The sequence below is a fragment of the Aegilops tauschii genome, chromosome 4 (genome assembly GCF_002575655.3).
Source record: "Aegilops tauschii subsp. strangulata cultivar AL8/78 chromosome 4, Aet v6.0, whole genome shotgun sequence".
Lineage (NCBI taxonomy): Eukaryota > Viridiplantae > Streptophyta > Magnoliopsida > Poales > Poaceae > Aegilops > Aegilops tauschii.
The window spans coordinates 436,100,803-436,116,809 of record NC_053038.3 but is presented as its reverse complement, the minus strand read 5'-3'; positions in this window follow the sequence as shown (position 1 = coordinate 436,116,809).

The window sequence follows — 16,007 nt, the reverse complement described above, 5'->3', positions numbered from 1 at the left end:
ACCGATTAGTACGCTTCGGTCAAACTGAGTTGTACTTGTGCAATGGCCTAAGCCAAATTGGTGAGACCGAGATCCTCAGATCGGTCGGTCCGAGATGAGTTCGGCGGAAACCTAACCCAAGTTTTTGCATCAAATATATTCTAATGGAATTTTTTGGTGGATAGATTGATCTCATTCGTGGTAAGAACAATGGAAATGAACTTTGTGCAAGAATTGGAATTAGAGAAAGCACAAAGGGGTCGAGTTCGTACCCTATCTTGGCGACGAACTCGCTACGGCGACAACGGCGGTGAGATTTCCGTTGAAAGTGACGGAGACCAGCGGCAGGAGGCACTGGCGACGACGGTGACGATCCGGAGATCAAGGGGGCGGCAGAGCTGGGAGGCACGGTTGAGTGTTTGGACGAGTTTCCAAAAATTTCAACCCGCGGTATATATACCCAGTCACTGTCGGTGTGACCGAGTGGAACGACGTGGTGGCACTGAGATGCAAAACTGCTAGCAGTTACTGCAACTCGGTGTGACCGAGTTGTTCAAATCGGTTGCACCGAGATGAAAACCTAGATCAACTTAATGAATTCGACAAGACCGAGTGGGATAAGTTGGTCTGACCGAGATGCATTAAGAGGTTTTGGAAGTTTGAGCCATTGACGGATCGGTGCCTCCGAGTGCTCCTCACCCGGAGGGTCCGAATTTGACTTGTTCAAACTTTGCGATGTAGCATGAATAGAGTTTGAGACGAGAAAAGCATAGATATCTAGAGGGAGTACTTAGGCATTCTTGTCCATGCATTTGGCAAAAAGAAAAACCAAACAATCAAAGCAACAAATGGATGTCCTCGAATGGGGAAAATTATGCAACCAACATGCTCACACAATAACATAGCAAATAAAATATGTGGCAAAGCATGCACAAACATTCTAGCATCTATCAAGCAATTGGCGATGACTAGGTCATCTATATATGAGTATATTGACTGAGGAGTCAAATGAGAACATTTGATCGTAGGTCATACTCATCGTTTAAGCAGAAGTGGGGTTATCACTTTTACATAAAGCATTGTTGTGTTCACATCATTAGAGTTGCTTTAGCTCAATTCTTAGAGCAAAGCTCCCCCTAGATCTGATATTCCCCCCTTAGAGGGATGAAATAACCTTGGATTTTGTCGATGATGACATCATGCAGGTGTTGAAGATGTGGATGCTCAATGTTGATGTAGATCATTTGGAGCAATCCATTGGAGTGAGTTGCACTTTCAATACCTACACGGGCCAGTCCCACAAGGAACACACAAGGATATCCATAGACATAGAGTGAAATACACATATGATGATGTCCATGAAAGCATTAGGTTACCTTGTCCATTGTCTTACCAACAAGAGGGTTTGTGACTCCTTGAACTAGTGCAAGATATGGAAGTTGATTGCACTTGTCCTTGCCAAAATGAATATGAGTTAAGTATGTTGGCGGAGTCACCCTCAAGAACTCTCTAGTTCTTCTTCTTTGGGATCCACATCAACTTGATGGGAATCCTTGGAGTTGTAGTCGTACTTGACGAAGTAGAACTTGATGTATTCTTGGGAACCCACTTGACCAAGGCCTTAGGAGCTTCCTCAAATGTGTAACATCCCAAATTTTCAATTTGGTATGTTATACATAGATCATCATTGCATATCATGTTTTATTGCATTTTGACAAATCCTCGATAAATCCTAAGCAACTCAAGGACCCTCGGAGAGAGTTGGGGATTTTCTCGAATTTTCATATTTGATTTTCATCAAATAATAAGACGAGGATTTTGGTTTTAATTATTTTTTCTTCAGAAAAATATTTCATTTAAAAGTAAATGAGAGGAGAAAATATGACTTCTCCAAAACAATTGAAATACTGGAGGTAAAATGTTAAAATCATTTATTGGAATTTATTTGGATTTTATTTGCAATTTTTATTGCATTAAAAATATTGCATGTTTTCAAAAATATTTATTTTGTGTTAAAAAAAATGTTCACACTATTCTAGATTTTCTAACTAGACGGGGAAAATTTATTTTATATTTTTTGGACTTTTATTTCTTTTTCTACGAATTATTTTCCGCGGAACGTTTTTTTTAAAAAAAAACCGCGCCGCGCCGACTGGGCCGAGCCCAGCCGAGCCGCAGGCCGGCCCGCGTGCCCCGTCCTCCTCGCGCACGAGCGCGCGCCGCCGCGCCGTGTCCGCCATGGACACGGGAGCCGCCCCGCCGGAGCTTGCCCCCTCCTCCAAGCCGAGCTCTCCCCCCTTTATATACCCCGCACCCCCCTCTCTCCCTCACCTCGCCCGCCGCCGCCCGCACCCGCCGAGCCGCCGCCGCCGGAAGCCCGTGCCGCCGCCGCCCCGTTCATCGCCGAGCCCCGCCGGAGCCGCCCCCTCGCCGCCCCTCGCACCCTGCCGCCCCGCCGCCCCTCGCCGGAGCCGGCCAAGCCCCGCCGGAGCCCGCCCCCGACGAGGTACTGCCTCGCCTCGTTCGTTGCCGGTTTTTGTTTAAAAAAACCCTAGATCGGTTTTTTTTTGGTTTTATTATTTTGCGAGCGTTCACCGAACCGTTCGTTTTAACGAACGAGTTTGTCTGTTTTTTTTCTCTGTTAACGAACGTCCGTTATTTAACCGTTCGTCCGTTTTTCTTTTTCGTCGGATTTTTCCGCTATTTTTTCTCAGATTCGATTTCTGATCGAATCTTCGTTTCTGTTTAACTTCTCGCTCGTTTATCGGAATCAGGCGATTCAAGCGCCTAGAGTTTCGTCTCGAAATTCTCTTTCCGTTTAACCTACTCAAACAAGTTTTTGCTACTGTAAAATTTTGACCTAGATCCAGATTAGTAAACGAAGCTTCTTTCTTTCGCCGTTTGATTTTCGTTGCTTCTTTCGAGTTGATTCTTTTTGCAAACCGGAGTTCTTAAGTTGAACTTTCTGGTTGGATCTTTCATTCGAGTTTTACCCGTGCATTAGATGAGTGCTTATTGTTTGCTTGTTTGTTTGCGATAGAGTACCCGGAGTGTGCCGCTTGTTACTTCGAATCGCTAGGTTTTGCGGATCATCAGCAAGGCAAGTAACACTTTGATCATACTTTCCATACCCAGTTTTTATTGCATTAGATCTATTCCTCAAACATTGCATGGTTAGGATCTAACTAAATTGTGGGTATTGGGAAGTAGTTGAGGTAGTACCTATTACCTGTTTTATTTATCAAACCCTTGGGAGTTACTTCTACGTTTGCTATTATATTGCCATGCTATGCTTGTAGACGTGGATTGGGTTTGAGAGATTTCCATGACAGATGTGATATTGTTAATTAATGGTTTACTTAAGGTGGCAACTAAAACTCACATCTAGGTGGATTGAGGTACCTGGGTATTCCAGGATTGCCTGTTTTTCTTTTGGACCGCCACCCAGGCTCAAAGGGATCATAAGATTATTCATGCTAGAAACTTCCGTGTGCAGCCACAAGCTATTATGGGCTCTAGCATAGTTGACTAAGTTGTGTGAACTCTTACAGTGGTAGACTAGCAGATGTAGGGGAAAGTAGGTGTAACTGTCTACCCATACGTAAGGTGCAAACACTTCTGAAAGACTGTGTCTCGGTCATCCGTTACTCAAACACCATGTAGTGCGAGTAATCCAACGGAGGAGATCGAGTCTTGTGGGGAAAAGTGCACAAACCTCTGCAGAGTGTACAAACTAATCATGGTTAGCCGTGTCCCCGGTTATGGACAACTTGAGTATCTAGTACTTGGATTATCATGTGAATCTCATCACCATGTTACTTCTAATTAATTTTGTTGGGTTATTGATGACATTTAATTGGGATTGAGATGCTGTCAACCATCTCAATGTTTCACAACCACCATGATAGTTAAATAAAATTTATTCCTTTGAAGTAGGATAAAATTGGCTTTTCGCAAAACTGTAACCATAGAGCTTTCCACCAGCCTTATATGCATGTAGTATAACCTTATTATTGTTCATTATCCTCTATGTGTTACTTTGCCAGCATATTCTATGTGCTGACCCGTTTTCGGGCTGCAACGTTTCATGTTGCAGACTTTTCAGACGACGAGTAAGGTGCCTTAGGTCGTGGTCTTATACTCAGTGATGCCGCTGGAGTTGATGGACTCACTTATCTTCCAAGTCTTCCGCTGTTATCATTTTTAGATGGCCTTAAGCCATGTTTATCATACTGATTCTCTTCGGAGATATTCGATGTAATAAGTGTGTGATTGCTACTCTGTTATAAATCCTCCATTTGTACTGTGCGTGTCAGCATTACTGATCCAGGGATGACACTGGTGCACAGCAGCACAGACCATTTGAGGTCTGGTCGCTACAAAGTTGGTATCAGAGCACACGCTGACTGTAGGACACGACCACTAAGCTTAAGCCCTAGAAAGCTTCTCTCTTCTCATTTCTGACCCCTCTCCACTTTCCACTCTTTTAGGAATGGCGGATGCAAGGAGCAAGTTCATGCAACCAGATGAAGACACGCCGTTTGGTCGACACTTGAAGGAAGTCACCAAGTACTTGAACATAGGAATACCAAGCATCACCTGAACCTACAACGCCACATTACCTGAAGAGGAGAGCTGGAAGATTCAAGTACACATTCCAGGAAGGATGTTTGTGCCAGTTACTGAACCTATAAGATTGGTTTTCGAAGCACCAACCTGGACTTAGGGAAGAGCATGGCCGCACACATCGCCATGGGACGCATTGGAGAAGTCTACTACCAGGAGCTTAAGGATACAATTTACCAAATTTGTGGACGCCGAGACGCGCAATGGGAGATGATCAGAACCAAGAAGGATGGATCAATTGCAGCTTTCATCCAGGAGCAGAACCAACATATTCGTCGCCAGGAGAACCAGATGTGCACGGACAAGGAAGAACTGAAGAAGGCATTAACGAAGATCAAGGAGCTCCAAGAAGAACCCAAGGCTACACGCGAGGATTATATGGAGGAAATCATCGCACTAGTAGGGAAGAATGACGACCTGGAGAAGAAGATTGGAGTATTCATGGGAAATCCAGTGCCAAAAGCAGAAGTCGATGAATGCACTTGTCCGGATAACTACATCATCATCGACGACACCGACTCGGAACCAAGTGAAGATGACTTTGTTGACGAAGCTGGAGCAGACATCATGGAGTCTTCAACGGATTAGAATTTTATTAGACCACCATATCAGTAGTAGTTTTCCCCCCATTTAATAGTATAGTTCAAGCACTTTGTAACGCTAGTTAGATCGATTGTTTTGCCTTGTTTGAATTGATTGAGTGATATTGATTGAATTTGTCTCCTGAGCATATGGGTAGTGTTTTCTCTCTAGACCTCATTCTATTCTTAACTCTCACCTTTTCTAAACCTATCAGATGCCTCCGCGACGCGACACCGGATTTGTTTTCCCACCAGAGATCACCCAGTTGATTCAGCAACAGAATGCCCTGATGCAAGTGTTAGTGCAGAACCAAGGCAACAACAACAACAACAACAACAACAACCCACCGCCACCACCACCTGTTGATCACTTAGCCCGTTTCTTAAGGCTAAACCCGCCGGTGTTTTCCAGTAGCACCGAGCCGATTGTTGCAGATGATTGGCTCCGCAAAGTTGGAAGGGAGTTGACCACTGCAGGATGCACAGATGCGGAAAGAGTGCGTTTTGCCGCACATCAGCTTGATGGACCCGCAGCATCATGGTGGGAGAATTATACAGCCACGCACCCTATTGACACTGTCACATGGGACCAGTTTCAGCAAGCTTTCCGTACAGCTCATGTTTCAGCAGGAGCTATGGCTATGAAGAAGCGTGAGTTTCGCAACCTACGCCAAGGAGGACGTACCGTAGGCCAGTATGTGGAGGATTTCAGTAAGTTAGCACGTTATGCACCAGATGACGTTGCTACAGATGCAGCCAAGCAGGAGAAGTTTTTGGAAGGACTGAATGATGAGCTGAGTATGCAGTTGATGGTAGCAACTTTCAACAACTACCAGGAGCTGGTAGATAGAGCTCTCATGATTGAAGGAAAGCAACAGCAGATTGAAAACCGTAAGAGGAAGTATGGACAAGGGAAGTATAACTCAGGAGCTCAACAGAAGCCACGATTTACCCCGAAACCGGGAGGACAGTTTCAGCATACCCATGGAGGAGGTAGTTCGCACAACCATAATGGCTCTAAAAATGGTAATGGGAATGGAGGAAGCAACGGACAGAACCGCACCAACCCATCTACCCCAGCCAAGAGGGACCTGAGCCAAGTCACTTGCTTTAAGTGCCAGAAGAATGGACATTATGCCAATGAATGTCCTGAAGCCCAAAATGGAAATGGCAATGGAAGCTCTGGGAAGAAGCCGAACCCGTTCAACAAAGGGCATGTGAACCACGTGAGCGTGGAGGAGGTTGAAGCTCAGCCTGATGCAGTAATAGGTAAGTTTTTGGTTAAGTCATTTACTGCAACCGTTCTTTTTGATACTGGTGCATCGCATTCATACATATCAAGGGGATTTGTGAATAAGTTTAAGATGTCCACCAAAGTTCTCAGAACCCCTATGTTAGTAACCTCGCCAGGAGCAGAGTATATGGCAACCCAAGGATGTTTTCAGATACCATTGGCCATTGGTAGGCATGTTTTCCCCTCAGACCTCATAGTTTTGGAATCGCAAGGTTTGGATGTGATTTTGGGAATGGATTGGCTATCGTTGTATGGAGGAAACATCGATTGTGCCAACAAGACGATTTTGCTTACCACCCCGGAAGGAAAAAGGATCAAGTATGTATCCCGGCATATGCCGAAGCGGACTCAAGTAAATTCCTTATCAGGAGTTGTACAGGAGGAAGTACCAGTGGTGAAGGATTATCCGGATGTATTTCCTGAAGAGTTGCCAGGCATGCCACCAGATAGAGACATTGAGTTCTTGATTGAACTTTTGCCAGGCACAGGGCCAATATCTAAGAGACCGTACAGGATGCCCGCAAAGGATTTGGAGGAAATTAAGAAGCAGATCAAGGAGTTACTGGATAAAGGCTATATTCGCCCAAGTTCGTCACCTTGGGGATCACCAGTACTTCTAGTGGAGAAGAAAGATGGATCATTGAGGATGGTTGTTGATTACCGAGGATTGAATGAAGTGACCATAAAAAACAAGTACCCACTGCCGATGATCAATGATTTGTTTGACCGCCTACAAGGAGCTAAAGTATTTTCCAAGATCGATCTACGATCAGGATACCATCAGTTAAAGATTCGAGAGCAGGATATACCCAAGACGGCATTTACCACCAGATATGGATTGTATGAGTATACCGTTATGTCATTTGGTCTGACTAACGCACCTGCCTATTTTATGAACCTGATGAACAAAGTGTTTATGGAATTTCTGGATAAGTTCATCGTGGTGTTCATTGACGATATTTTAGTCTTTTCCAAGGATGAGAAAGAGCATGAGGAGCATTTACGATTGGTACTTGAGAAGCTCAGAGAACATCAGTTATATGCCAAGTTCAGCAAATGTGAATTTTGGCTGAAGGAAGTTGGATTCCTTGGACATGTTATTTCTGGAGAAGGAATAGCAGTAGACCCTGCCAAGGTTGACACAGTGACAAGTTGGGAATCACCCACGACAGTTGGAGAAATCCGGAGTTTTCTTGGACTTGCAGGATACTACCGGAGATTCATCGAGAATTTCTCGAAGATTGCTAAGCCCATGACTGAGCTATTGAAGAAGGACACCAAATTCAATTGGACTGAGGAATGTGAAGCTAGTTTCCAAGAGTTGAAGAAATGATTGGTTACATCACCAGTGTTGATTCTGCCAGATCAACGCAAGGATTATGAAGTTTATTGCGGCGCTTCTCGTCGAGGACTTGGAGCAGTGCTTATGCAGGAAGGAAGAGTTGTGTCATATGCTTCACGACAACTTAAACCCCATGAGAAGAATTATGCTACGCATGATTTGGAATTAGCAGCCGTGGTGCATGCATTGAAGACATGGAGACATTTTCTCATCGGAAACCATTGTGAGGTGTACACGGATCACAAGAGTTTGAAGTATATTTTCACGCAGAAGGAGTTAAATCTCAGACAGAGGAGATGGTTGGAGCTCATTAAAGATTATGATATGAGATTGCATTACCACCCAGGAAAGGCTAACGTAGTAGCAGACGCGTTGAGCCGCAAGAGTCATGTCAACACCCTCATGACAGGAGAGTTACCTCAGGAGTTAGCCGAGGACCTTCGCGAGCTATGTTTGGAGATAGTCCCAAGAGGCTATTTAGCGACACTGGAGATTCAGTCTACCTTGATGGAAAGGATCAGAGAAGCTCAGAAGACAGACAAGGAGATTGAAGAGATAAAGGAGAGGATGAGCAAAGGTAAAGCCAAGGGATTTCGTGAGGATGAGCACGATACCTTATGGTTTGAGGACCGCGTTGTTGGGAATCGTAGCATAATTTAAAATTTTCCTACGCTCACCAAGATGCATCTATTGGAGTCTACTAGCAACGAGGGGAAAGGAGTGCATCTACATACCCTTGTAGATCGCGAGCGGAAGCGTTCCAATGAACGTGGATGACGGAGTCGTACTCGCCGTGATCCAAATCACCGATGACCGAGTGCCGAACGGACGGCACCTCCGCGTTCAACACACGTACGGTGCGGCGACGTCTCCTCCTTCTTGATCCAGCAAGGGGGAAGGAGAGGTTGATGGAGATCCAACAGCACACCGGCGTGGTGGTGGATGTAGCGGGTCTCCGGCAGGGCTTCGCCGAGCTTCTGCGAGAGAGAGAGAGGTGTTGCAGGGGAGGAGGGAGGCGCCCAAGGCTGTAGGTAGCTGCCCTCCCTCCCCCTTTATATAGGCCCCCTGGGGGGGGGCGCCGGCCCCAAGAGATGGGATCTCAAGGGGGGGCGGCGGCCACAAGGGGGGAAGGGGTTGCCTTGCCCCCCAAGGCAAGGGGGAACTCCCCCCTAGGGTTCCCAACCCTAGGCGCATGGGGGGAGCCCCAAAGGGGGCGCCCCAGCCCACTAAGGGCTGGTTCCCTTCCACTTTCAGCCCACGGGGATAGGTGGCCCCACCCGGTGGACCCCCGGGACCCTTCCGGTGGTCCCGGTACAATACCGGTAACCCCCGAAACTTTCCCGGTGGCCGAAACTGGACTTCCTATATATAATTCTTCACCTCCGGACCATTCCGGAACCTCTCGTGACATCCGGGATCTCATCCGGGACTCCGAACAACTTTTGGGTTTCCGCATACATATATCTCTACAACCCTAGCGTCACCGAACCTTAAGTGTGTAGACCCTACGGGTTCGGGAGACATGCAGACATGACCGAGACGCCTCTCCGGTCAATAACCAACAGCGGGATCTGGATACCCATGTTGGCTCCCACATGTTCCACGATGATCTCATCGGATGAACCACGGTGTCGAGGATTCAATCAATCCCGTATACAATTCCCTTTGTCAATCGGTATGTTACTTGCCCGAGATTCGATCGTCGGTATCCCAATACCTTGTTCAATCTCGTTACCGGCAAGTCTCTTTACTCGTACCGCAATGCATGATCCCGTGACTAACGCCTTAGTCACATTGAGCTCATTATGATGATGCATTACCGAGTGGGCCAAGAGATACCTCTCTGTCACACGGAGTGACAAATCCCAGTCTCGATCCGTGCCAACCCAACAGACACTTTCGGAGATACCCGTAATGCACCTTTATAGTCACCCAGTTACGTTGTGACGTTTGGCACACCCAAAGCACTCCTACGGTATCCGGGAGTTGCACGATCTCATGGTCTAAGGAAAAGATACTTGACATTGGAAAAGCTCTAGCAAACGAAACTACACGATCTTTTATGCTATGCTTAGGATTGGGTCTTGTCCATCACATCATTCTCCTAATGATGTGATCCCGTTATCAATGACATCCAATGTCCATAGTCAGGAAACCATGACTATCTGTTGATCAACAAGCTAGTCAACTAGAGGCTTACTAGGGACATATTGTGGTCTATGTATTCACACATGTATTATGATTTCCGGACAATACAATTATAGCATGAACAACAGACTATTATCATGAACAAAGAAATATAGTAATAACCATTTATTATTGCCTCTAGGGCATATTTCCAACAGTCTCCCACTTGCACTAGAGTCAATAATCTAGTTACATTGTGATGAATCGAACACCCATTGCGTCCTGGTGTTGATCATGTTTTGCCCTAGGGAGAGGTTTAGTCAACGGATCTGCTACATTCAGGTCCGTATGTACTTTACAAATATCTATGTCTCCATTTTGAACACTTTCACGAATGGAGTTGAAGCGACGCTTGATATGCCTGGTCTTCCTGTGAAACCTGGGCTCCTTCGCAAGGGCAATGGCTCCAGTGTTGTCACAGAAGAGAGTCATTGGGCCTGACGCATTGGGAATCACCCCTAGGTCGGTAATGAACTCCTTCATCCAGACTGCTTCCTGTGCTGCCTCCGAGGCTGCCATGTATTCCGCTTCACATGTAGATCCCGCCACGACGCTTTGCTTGCAACTACACCAGCTTACTGTCCTCCATTCAAAATATACACGTATCCGGTTTGTGACTTCGAGTCATCCAGATCTGCGTCGAAGCTAGCGTCGACGTAACCCTTTACGACGAGCTCTTCGTCACCTCCATAAACGAGAAACATATCCTTAGTCCTCTTCAGGTACTTCAGGATATTCTTGACCGCTGTCCAGTGTTCCATGCCGGGATTACTTTGGTACCTACCTACCAAACTTACGGCAAGGTTTACATCAGGTCTGGTACACAGCATGGCATACATAATAGACCCTATGGCCGAGGCATAGGGGATGACACTCATCTTTTCTATATCTTCTGCCGTGGTCGGGCATTGAGCCTTGCTCAATTGCACACCTTGCAATACAGGCAAGAACCCCTTCTTGGACTGATCCATACTGAACTTCTTCAACACCTTGTCAAGGTATGTACTCTGTGAAAGACCAATGAGGCGTCTTGATCTATCTCTATAGATCTTGATGCCCAATATATAAGCAGCTTCTCCAAGGTCCTTCATTGAAAAACACTTATTCAAATAGGCCTTTATACTTTCCAAGAATTCTATATCATTTCCCATCAATAGTATGTCATCCACATATAATATGAGAAATGCTACAGAGCTCCCACTCACTTTCTTGTAAACACAGGCTTCTCCATAAGTCTATGTAAACCCAAACGCTTTGATCATCTCATCAAAGCGAATGTTCCAACTCTGAGATGCTTGCACCAGCCCATAGATTGAGCGCTGGAGCTTGCATACTTTGTTAGCATTCTTAGGATCGACAGAACCTTCCGGCTGCATCATATACAACTCTTCCTTAAGGAAGCCGTTAAGGAATGCCGTTTTGACGTCCATCTGCCATATCTCATAATCATAGTATGCGGCAATTGCTAACATGATTCGGACGGACTTCAGCTTCGCTACGGGTGAGAAAGTCTCATCGTAGTCAACCCCTTGAACTTGTCGATAACCCTTAGCGACAAGTCGAGCTTTCTAGATGGTCACATTACCATCTGCGTCCGTCTTCTTCTTAAAGATCCATTTGTTTTCTATGGCTCGCCGCTCATCGGGCAAGTCAGTCAAAGTCCATACTTTGTTTTCATACATGGATTCTATCTCGGATTTCATGGCTTCTAGCCATTTGTCGGAATCCGGGCCCGCCATCGCTTCTTCATAGTTCGAAGGTTCACCGTTGTCTAACAACATGATTTCCAGGACAGAGTTGCCGTACCACTCTGGTGCGGAACGTGTCCTTGTGGACCTACGAAGTTCAGTAGTAACTTGATCCGAAGCTTCATGATCATCATCATTAACTTCCTCCCCAGTCGGTTTAGGCACCACAGGAACATTTTCCCGCGCTGCGCTTCTTTCCGGTTCGGAAGGGGTGACTATCACCTCATCAAGTTCCACTTTCCTCCCACTCAATTCTTTCGAGAGAAACTCCTTCTCTAGAAAGGACCCGTTCTTGGCAACGAAGATCTTGCCTTCGGATCTGAGGTAGAAGGTATACCCAATAGTTTCCTTAGGGTATCCTATGAAGACGCATTTTTCCGAATTGGGTTCGAGCTTTTCAGGTTGAAGTTTCTTGACATAAGCATCGCATCCCCAAACTTTTAGAATCGACAGCTTAGGTTTCTTCCCAAACCATAATTCATACAGTGTCGTCTCAACGGATTTCGACGGAGCCCTATTTAAAGTGAATGCGGCAGTCTCTAAAGCATAGCCCCAAAATGAGAGCGGTAAATCGGTAAGAGACATCATAGGTCGCACCATATCCAATAGAGTGCGATTACGACGTTCGGACACACCGTTTCGCTGAGGTGTTCCAGGCGGCGTGAGTTGTGAAACTATTCCACATTTCCTTAAGTGTGTACCAAATTCGTGACTTATATATTCTCCTCCACGATCTGATCGTAAGAATTTTATTTTTCTGTCACGTTGATTCTCAACCTCACTCTGAAATTCCTTGAACTTTTCAAAGGTTTCAGACTTGTGTTTCATTAGGTAGACATACCCATATCTACTTAAGTCATTAGTGAGAGTGAGAACATAACGATATCCTCCGTGAGCCTCAACACTCATTGGACCACACACATCGGTATGTATGATTTCCAATAAGTTGGTTGCTCGCTCCATTGTTCCGGAGAACGGAGTCTTGGTCATCTTACCCATGAGGCATGGTTCGCACGTGTCAAATGATTCGTAATCAAGAGACTTCAAAAGTCCATCTGCATGGAGCTTCTTCATGCGCTTGACACCAATGTGACCAAGACGGCAGTACCACAAGTATGTGGGACTATCGTTATCAACTTTACATCTTTTGGTATTCACACTATGAATATGTGTAACATCACGTTCGAGATTCATCAAAAATAAACCATTGACCAGCGGGGCATGACCATAAAACATATCTCTCAAATAAATAGAACAACCATTATTCTCAGATTTAAATGAGTAGCCATCTCGAATTAAACGAGATCCAGATACAATGTTCATGCTCAAAGCTGGCACTAAATAACAATTATTGAGGTTTAAAACTAATCCCGTGGGTAGATGCAGAGGTAGCGTGCCAACGGCGATCACATCGACCTTGGAACCATTCCCGACGCGCATCGTCACCTCGTCCTTTGCCAGTCTCCGTTTATTCCGTTGTTCCTGCTTTGAGTTACAAATATGAGCAACCGCACCGGTATCAAATACCCAGGAGCTACTACGAGTACTGGTAAGGTACACATCAATTACTTGTATATCACATATACCTTGGGTGTTGCCGGCCTTCTTCTTGTCCGCTAAATATTTGGGGCAGTTCCGCTTCCAGTGACCACTTCCCTTGCAATAAAAGCACTCAGTCTTGGGCTTGGGTCCATTCTTTGACTTCTTCCCGGTAACTGGCTTACCGGGCGCGGCAACTCCCTTGCCGTCCTTCTTGAAGTTCTTCTTACCCTTGCCCTTCTTGAACTTAGTGGTTTTATTCACCATCAACACTTGATGTTCTTTTCTGATCTCTACCTCAGCTGATTTCAGCATTGAATATACCTCAGGAATGGTCTTTTCCATCCCCTGCATATTGTAGTTCATCACAAAGCTCTTGTAGCTTGGTGGAAGCGACTGGAGGATTCTGTCAATGACCGCGTCATCCGGGAGATTAACTCCCAGCTGAGACAAGCGGTTGTGCAACCCAGACATTCTGAGTATGTGCTCACTAACAAAACTGTTCTCCTCCATTTTACAGCTGAAGAACTTGTCGGAGACATCATATCTCTCGACCCGGGCATGAGCTTGAAAAACCAGTTTCAGCTCCTCGAACATCAAATATGCTCCATGTTTCTCAAAACGCTTTTGGAGACCCGGTTCTAAGCTGTAAAGCATGCCGCACTGAACGAGGGAGTAATCATCAACACGCTGCTGCCAAGCGTTCATAACGTCTTGGTTCTCAGGGATTGGTGCTTCACCTAGCGGTGCTTCTAAGACATAATCTTTCTTGGCTGCTATGAGGATGATCCTCAGGTTCCGGACCCAGTCCGTATAGTTGCTGCGATCATCTTTCAGCTTGGTTTTCTCTAGGAACGCGTTGAAATTGAGGACAACGTGGGCCATTTGATCTACAATAGATAGTGTAAAGATTTTAGACTAAGTTCATGATAATTAAGTTCATATAATCAAATTATTTAATGAACTCCCACTCAGATAGACATCCCTCTAGTCATCTAAGTGAAACATGATCCAACTTTAACTAGGCCGTGTCCGATCATCACGTGAGACGGACTAGTCAAGATCGGTGAACATCTCCATGTTGATCGTATCTTCTATACGACTCATGCTCGACCTTTCGGTCCTCCGTGTTCCGAGGCCATGTCTGTACATGCTAGGCTCGTCAAGTCAACCTAAGTGTATTGCGTGTGTTCCGAGGCCATGTCTGTACATGCTAGGCTCGTCAACACCCGTTGTATTTGAACGTTAGAATCTATCACACCCGATCATCACGTGGTGCTTCGAAACAACGAACCTTCGCAACGGTGCACAGTTAGGGTGAACACTTTCTTGAAATTATTATAAGGGATCATCTTACTTACTACCGTCGTTCTAAGCAAATAAGATGCAAAAACATGATAAACATCACATTCAATCAAATAGTGACATGATATGGCCAATATCATCATGCTCCTTTGATCTCCATCTTCGGGGCACCATGATCATCTTCGTCACCGGCATGACACCATGATCTCCATCATTGTGTCTTCATGAAGTCGTCACGCCAACGATTACTTCTACTTCTAAGGCTAACGCGTTTAGCAACAAAGTAAAGTAATTTACATGGCGTTATTCAATGACACGCAGGTCATTCAAAATAATAAAGACAACTCCTATGGCTCCTGCCGGTTGTCATACTCATCGACATGCAAGTCGTGATCCCTATTACAAGAATATGATCAATCTCATACATCACATCTTCTGGCCATATCACATCACATAGCACTTGCTGCAAAAACAAGTTAGACGTCCTCTAATTGTTGTTGCAAGTTTTTATGTGGTTTGTAGGTTTCTAGCAAGAACGTTTCTTACCTACGTATGACCACAACGTGATTTGCCAATTTCTATTTACCCTTCATAAGGACCCTTTTCATCGAATCCGTTCCGACTAAAGTAGGAGAGACAGACACCCGCTAGCCACCTTATGCAACTAGTGCATGTCAATCGGTGGAACCTGTCTCACGTAAGTGTACGTGTAAGGTCGGTCCGGGCCGCTTCATCCTACAATACCGCCGAAACAAGAAAAGACTAGTAGCGCAAGAAGAATTGGCAAACTCAACGCCCACAACTTCTTTGTGTTCTACTCGTGCATAGTAACTACGCATAGACCTGGCTCATGATGCCACTGTTGGGAATCGTAGCATAATTTAAAATTTTCCTACGCTCACCAAGATGCATCTATGGAGTCTACTAGCAACGAGGGGAAAGGAGTGCATCTACATACCCTTGTAGATCGCGAGCGGAAGCATTCCAATGAACGTGGATGACGGAGTCGTATTCGCCGTGATCCAAATCACCGATGACCGAGTTCCGAACGGACGGCACCTCCGCGTTCAACACACGTACGGTGCAGCGACGTCTCCTCCTTCTTGATCCAGCAAGGGGGAAGGAGAGGTTGATGGAGATCCAACAACACGACGGCGTGGTGGTGGATGTAGCGGGTCTCCGGCAGGGCTTCGCCGAGCTTCTGCGAGAGAGAGAGGTGTTGCAGGGGAGGAGGGAGGCGCCCAAGGCTGTAGGTAGCTGCCCTCCCTCCCCCCTTTATATAGGCCCCCTAGGGGGGCGCCGGCCCCAAGAGATGGGATCTCAAGGGGGGCGGCGGCCACAAGGGGGGAAGGGGTTGCCTTGCCCCCCAAGGCAAGGGGGAACTCCCCCCTAGGGTTCCCAACCCT